Raw genomic sequence first — 6,000 nt, 5'->3', positions numbered from 1 at the left:
TTGACACTAGGCTCATCTTTGCGAGGCTCTGACCTCATCATTTTGATGTTCTACGTAGGTGGATGGGTCTGAGTCTTATTTTCTTGCATCTTCATTATAAGTATTGGGAAATATTCTATGACATGGTCAAACTGCCTACAATACTGACATGAGGGGTGTGTTGGATTCTAACAATCACATGCAAAATGACTTGCTTCCCCACAGTTGTAACAAATGATCTGTCCATGACCCCTTCCAACACCTCCTCCTCACCCTCTTCCTCGAACTTAGAATCATCTGCGTGTTGTAGTTGCACCTTGATCTTGAGGCTAATTCTTTGCCTGCATTCTAAATGTAGGAATCCTTTCCATCATCAGTTCATAACTTCAACAGTTGCACTCATCATGACCTACAAATTTGCAGAAAGTGAAAAAAAACTATTGCGGGGTCTTTACAAACCTCTGCAGAAGATGACAATTATATGTCTTGTGATTTCTGGAAATTTTACAAATAGCGCACCATAGTGCTACTCTTGCGCTTGTCCCGATGATATTTTCTAGCTTTAGGGGGACAGGACCTCACCCAATAAGATAATTATAATAAATCGGGCAATGGTCCTTATCGTGACCATGACCTTAGCATTTCAAGCACCAAAATTCTGTGCAAACCTTAGTCTAGACTTCCTTTCCCTTTTTTAGGCTTTGTAACTCCATGTGCAAGCTAGCCAACTATGATTGAATATGTTTCACTCCCAAATTTGTATCCTGAATGGGTGAAGCCTCTGATCTCATAAAAATATCTAAAGCTTCATCTTGTGTCCCTATTTTCTATTGTGACAGTGGAAATCGTAGATGAAGCAATAGCAAAGCAATGTACCAATCTCTATGTTGATCAACCTTGATCCGTATATTAACCTGCTGGATCAGAGACTTCAACCTCTAATCAAAGTCCCATGCAAAATCATTTACCTTCTGTTGGATCTCTTTAAACTTTGTCACTGACTAGGTTTGCGATTTAGGCTTCTTAAGCTCATTTTTCAATGCTTCTTTTGTTTCCTGCATAGTTGCATTTGGTTTAGTCGAACAAAATTTGATATACCAACTCAACGCTCTGTCCTGTAGCATTGTAACCAATTGTGATTCCTTCATGTTGTAATCTGTAATATGTTGTCCCTTCCATACAACATCTACTACAAACCAAAATTTTTCAGGGTCTTTAGTCCCCAGACTCTTAAACACGGGCATCTTCATTGCGTTTTCCATGTTGAATAGTGGAGGTGGAGGTGGAGGTGGAGGTGTGGGTGTGTGAGGCAGAGGTGGAGTAGATGCATGTGGTATTCCCATGATACCCTGGCGTACGGTCTGCAGCGCACCTCATGGTGTCTTCAAAATACTACCTTCATCGTCACTATCAGACGATCACAATAGAGGATTGTATTCAGTACCCGAATCTAGGTTCCTTTTGAACACTCTTCCACTTCGCGTAGTCCCAAACATCAACTCAAGGGCATAATCCAAGTCTTCAACGATTTCAAATACTTACTTCTGGGTCCTTTAAAAAACCTGTGCTCAATGTCGTTATAGCTAGTGGATGTATCAATCGTGAACTCAGTAATGAATCCTCCCATAATATTATCGATACAGTAATCAAGATCCCGCACGATCTTGTTTTCTGAAGCCTCCAAGCACTTCACCAGTTCTTGGATCCACATAATAAATTTGTCTAGATTCTATGTACCTTGACTATCCGCCAATTTATACAACCACTTGTGTAATTCACACAGAAAATAACAAAAAAAATCTCGTTCTCATCTATGAATAGGTATCTATTCAGCCATTCTTCCTTTGACAGGCGTGGATTCCTATTTTCTTGAGTTGCAAACTCATGCAGTTTCCAATCTATCCACTTTCTGATCTCCTTCTTAGTTGGAAACCACTTATTCGATATCACACATCCCTCAGATAGATCCCAGTTCCGGCAATAGAACCATTTGTTGGATTGAGGGGTCTTGACCCAAGTTCGGAGTTAGCTGCACCAACCAACAAAACCCTAAACTACTCGCCCTTTCGGTAACAACCCGCGTAGCGCAGGCTATAGTCTAACTCGAAGTAGCATTGGGGGATGACAGAACCATGTTTCTACATCCAGAGGTTAGTGTGATGGGTTTTCGTGATTTCTAGGTTTGTTCCCGACCTTCATGGACCCTAACCCTTAAAATACAGATAATTGTAGTAACTCGCAGAAATAGAATCTAACCCTTTGCAAGGTGCTTTAAACATTCCTAACATCAAGTTAGTGAACAGATTTACTACTTTCACGCATCAATTAAACATTTCTTTATATAAATTCAGATAACAAAGTGAATATATATAAATTGCATAAGTAAATACAAACGCACCGATACAAAATTATGGCTCCAAAACAGTGTTTATTAGATGTAATTCCTTCTATTACAGACTCTTCCCTGTGCACATAGTTGTAGGGGCCCGCGCACTTAGTCTGTGAACTTACCAAGGTCTCCGTGCACTCAGTAGCAGGAGCTTTCCCCTTCGCCTAAGTACAGGAAACAAACTTTCCTCTCTGAGACTACTTGCCCATACAATGATCTTCAATTATCAAGTTAGTTCCTAGACTCTCTATGACTCCTTTATATATAGCTTTCTCTTTTACAATCCCATGGTTGGGAACCATGGACAGGTCACGAAACATCCTATCTTCTAACAAACTAAGGGACTAAAGCCCCTTTTGACTCCTATGACCTTCATGCTCCGCTCCCTCAAAATGTAGAGACTTTACAAGTATAACAAAATTTATTACAAAATCTAACCCCAGGGGACCCTGTCCCAACAATAATTAAGCAGCTAGTTGGTTCACAATATTAGAATAAAAAAAACCAATAATTCCATTTTAGTGTGTTCTTGGCATGGGTTATTGTGGATTAGTTGAAGGGAAAGGAGCATTGGTGATGATCTCGTATAAGGTGTCTGACTAAGAATAAATCAAATCAAGGTATTAAGCATGTAATATTGACTACTCCTCTGTAGCTTCCCCAACCGTAGCAATATCCTTGACTATAGGTTGCAATAGGGATATGGTGAACTAGTCTTGAAGAACTTTGTCAGGGAGTTTGGTTCATCCTAACCTCTCGTGTCTTCTCCACTCATGGATATGATCAGAGATGTGAGTAGATTTATCTTGTTTCGAATTAGACAAAAGGTCAGCTCCAAGATCTTGCCTAGTAGGTAGTTGGAAATGATTCAAGAAAGTACGAGCCAAGGAAGAAAAGTCACTAGAAGATGCCCTATCCAATTTGATATACTATTTAACGACATCTCCAATTAAGGTTAATTGGAAAATTCTTAACTTCACAGAATCATCCACCAAAGAGTTAGAGGAGCACCAAAGATTTTAGGTGGTGATGTGTGTGGAGGGATTCTAAAATAGCTTCCCTTCGAACTTAGGAATATCAGAGGGGAATTTGGTTGGCATAGGTGGCCACCTAGGGTCATGACATATGGGTTCATTTTCTAGCTTATCCAAATTCAGTAAATCAAGAGGAGCTAGAAATGGAATTTACTATTGGTTAAATGGATCATGAGGAAAAGAAGTCCTCCTTGACAAACCATATGGTCCCCCCATATCATAGTTAATGGAAGATGAATGTGGACCAAGGTTGTATTTCATCACAATATATTGAGGTTTCGGGCCAATATATGAGGTGTAAGGATGTTGTCCCCCTAGGTAAGTGCCCCAAGAAAACAAAGGACCTCCAAAAGCATGACTTCTCATGGGGTTGTACCCAATAATATAGGAAAAAACTCCCTATGCAAAAGCACCACTGTAAGCATTAGAGCATGTAGGAAAAGTTGTAGTAATGGGATTAGTGACCCTAGTTAAACTAGCCCCTCCTATGGAATAAGAACCTATATTGAAATGCATCCCACCTACCAAAGAACTATTCCAAGGTTGATAAGCATGCCAAACACATAACTACCCTTGAATTGGCTAGACGACATATTTTATCCCCCTACTTGTTCTGGAAAGTAGGTATGCCAATGTTAGATAGAGTGACCATAGGTATAGTTGAAATAAGAGTAAAAATCCCAACTCCCATAATCTAACCAGGGTTTTCTCCCATTCTAAACACAAACTTGGATGAAGGCATAGACACAGACAATGATGGAAAACTTGCATAAGTAAAAAATGGGACTCGTGGAATTCCCCAAGAAGATGGTAGAGATGTTGTAGTAGGAATGGATCCCACCACACTAAGTGGTGGAAAAGATGACATGACAATAGAAATTGTTAATGAAGGGGGTAAATAGGGACCCATCTACCCCATAGTCGAAGTAGTACTCTCACCAAAAATATGGTAAGGAAAGAATGAAAAGGGTTTAGTACCATAAGGTCATAGTTGCACTAAAGTAGGTCCAATAGGGTCGATAAAAGGCGGGTTTACATGTGAAATTGGACTCTCGTCATTCACTTCAATAGCAACAAAATATTCTATTATAGTACTGAGGTTATCCTCTTCAATCTGAGTATCATCTAAACCCTTCGTTACTGGAGTTATCCAATGTCTACGAGGTGGTGGACCTTTCTCTTTAGGGGAAATGCCTAAAAGTCTATGAGAACATTCGAGGCTTTGTTCAGCAACTGTGAATATATGTTTTTAACAAATTAAATTAGTTAAGGAACCAAACTATGACTCACATCAAATAACACACACTAAAAAATCTAGAAGCCAAGCACACACAAACCAAAGAGAGAAAGAAGGAATTGTTATGCTACCAGAGCTTGGTTGATGAGGGCCCAGGTTGACAATAAAGATGTGGTTGGAATAGTTGCATTGGAAACTTACTTAAAGGTCCTTTTAGACCCAGTACAAGCACCCTTATGAGCCATGGGTGCCCCCTAGGAGGTCTAAGTGAGTTTGACCAATGTTTGCTCTAGGTACAACAAGGACATCCCCTTGCCATCACCTATAACAACCCAACCTGGGGGACAATATTAAGATGGATTCCCACACAAGGGTAGGGAAAATATGCTAAGAACCCCCTATGATCCAGGTGGATATTAGTGGCTACCCACCTATTCCACCTAGACCTCTAGTCAGTTTCATCAGTTTCCTTTATTATAGCAACATTTATTATTTTTAGTAGTTTTTTGGGTCTTAAACTTTTGGAGTTGTTTTGACCCCCTAAATGGTGTGTTTTTAGGTTTGCAGTGGGATAAAATTGCACAAATCATGTAGTACTCAGAGAGACCTTTCTAATGAGGTATAGTACATACCAAACGAAGATCATATGACCAATTTACGACCCTGGGAAGTTGGCTTCCCAACTAACCCCAACGAGGCCCACAAACTCTTGGTGTTCCATCTCCTAGGGTTAGGGTTTTGGTTGTTTAGGGTTTCCCTTTTTTTTAATAATAAAAAGGCCCTTGAGCCTCATTGAAACACAATTTAGAGGCATGTAGCCACCACATCTCTTCTCAGAGATAAGTTACCATCACTCAAGCTAGTTTATTTCCATTCTATATGTAAGCATCATTTAGTTCTTTGATATTAATGAAATGAAGATTTATTTCTACTGCATCTCTATGTTTATGTTTATATTTATATTATGTTGCATTCCTGCATAAGCTTGGATTAGTGGTATCAAAGAACTTTTCTCTTTATCTTTTTTTCTTTGCATGTACCAACAAGGTCAGGGTATAAGGAGTTAGGGATCGAACTAGTTGAACCTTTGCAAGACTAGCCTTGTAAACCATGACAACCTCCCATGGAGGAATAAAATAAAGGAAAGGGAGCAGGAGATCCCTTCAAAGTATTGCTCGAAGAAGCTCTCAAGTGACAAAGGAACATGGTGATGGATAACTTTGCCTAGATCCTTCGATGGATTCCCACAGGCAACACATCTTCATCTGACAGCCACTATGGAGGTGCCACTCCCTTCAAGGTACAATTCAACTTTGACATTCCCATATTTGAAGGCTAGAGAGATGCAAATTTCGTAGATA

This window comes from Pinus tabuliformis, chromosome 4_2, assembly GCF_031772625.1.
Source record: "Pinus tabuliformis cultivar Carrire ecotype Pingquan chromosome 4_2, CPIR1, whole genome shotgun sequence".
NCBI lineage: Eukaryota > Viridiplantae > Streptophyta > Pinopsida > Pinales > Pinaceae > Pinus > Pinus tabuliformis.
Note: the sequence above shows the minus strand (reverse complement) of the source record.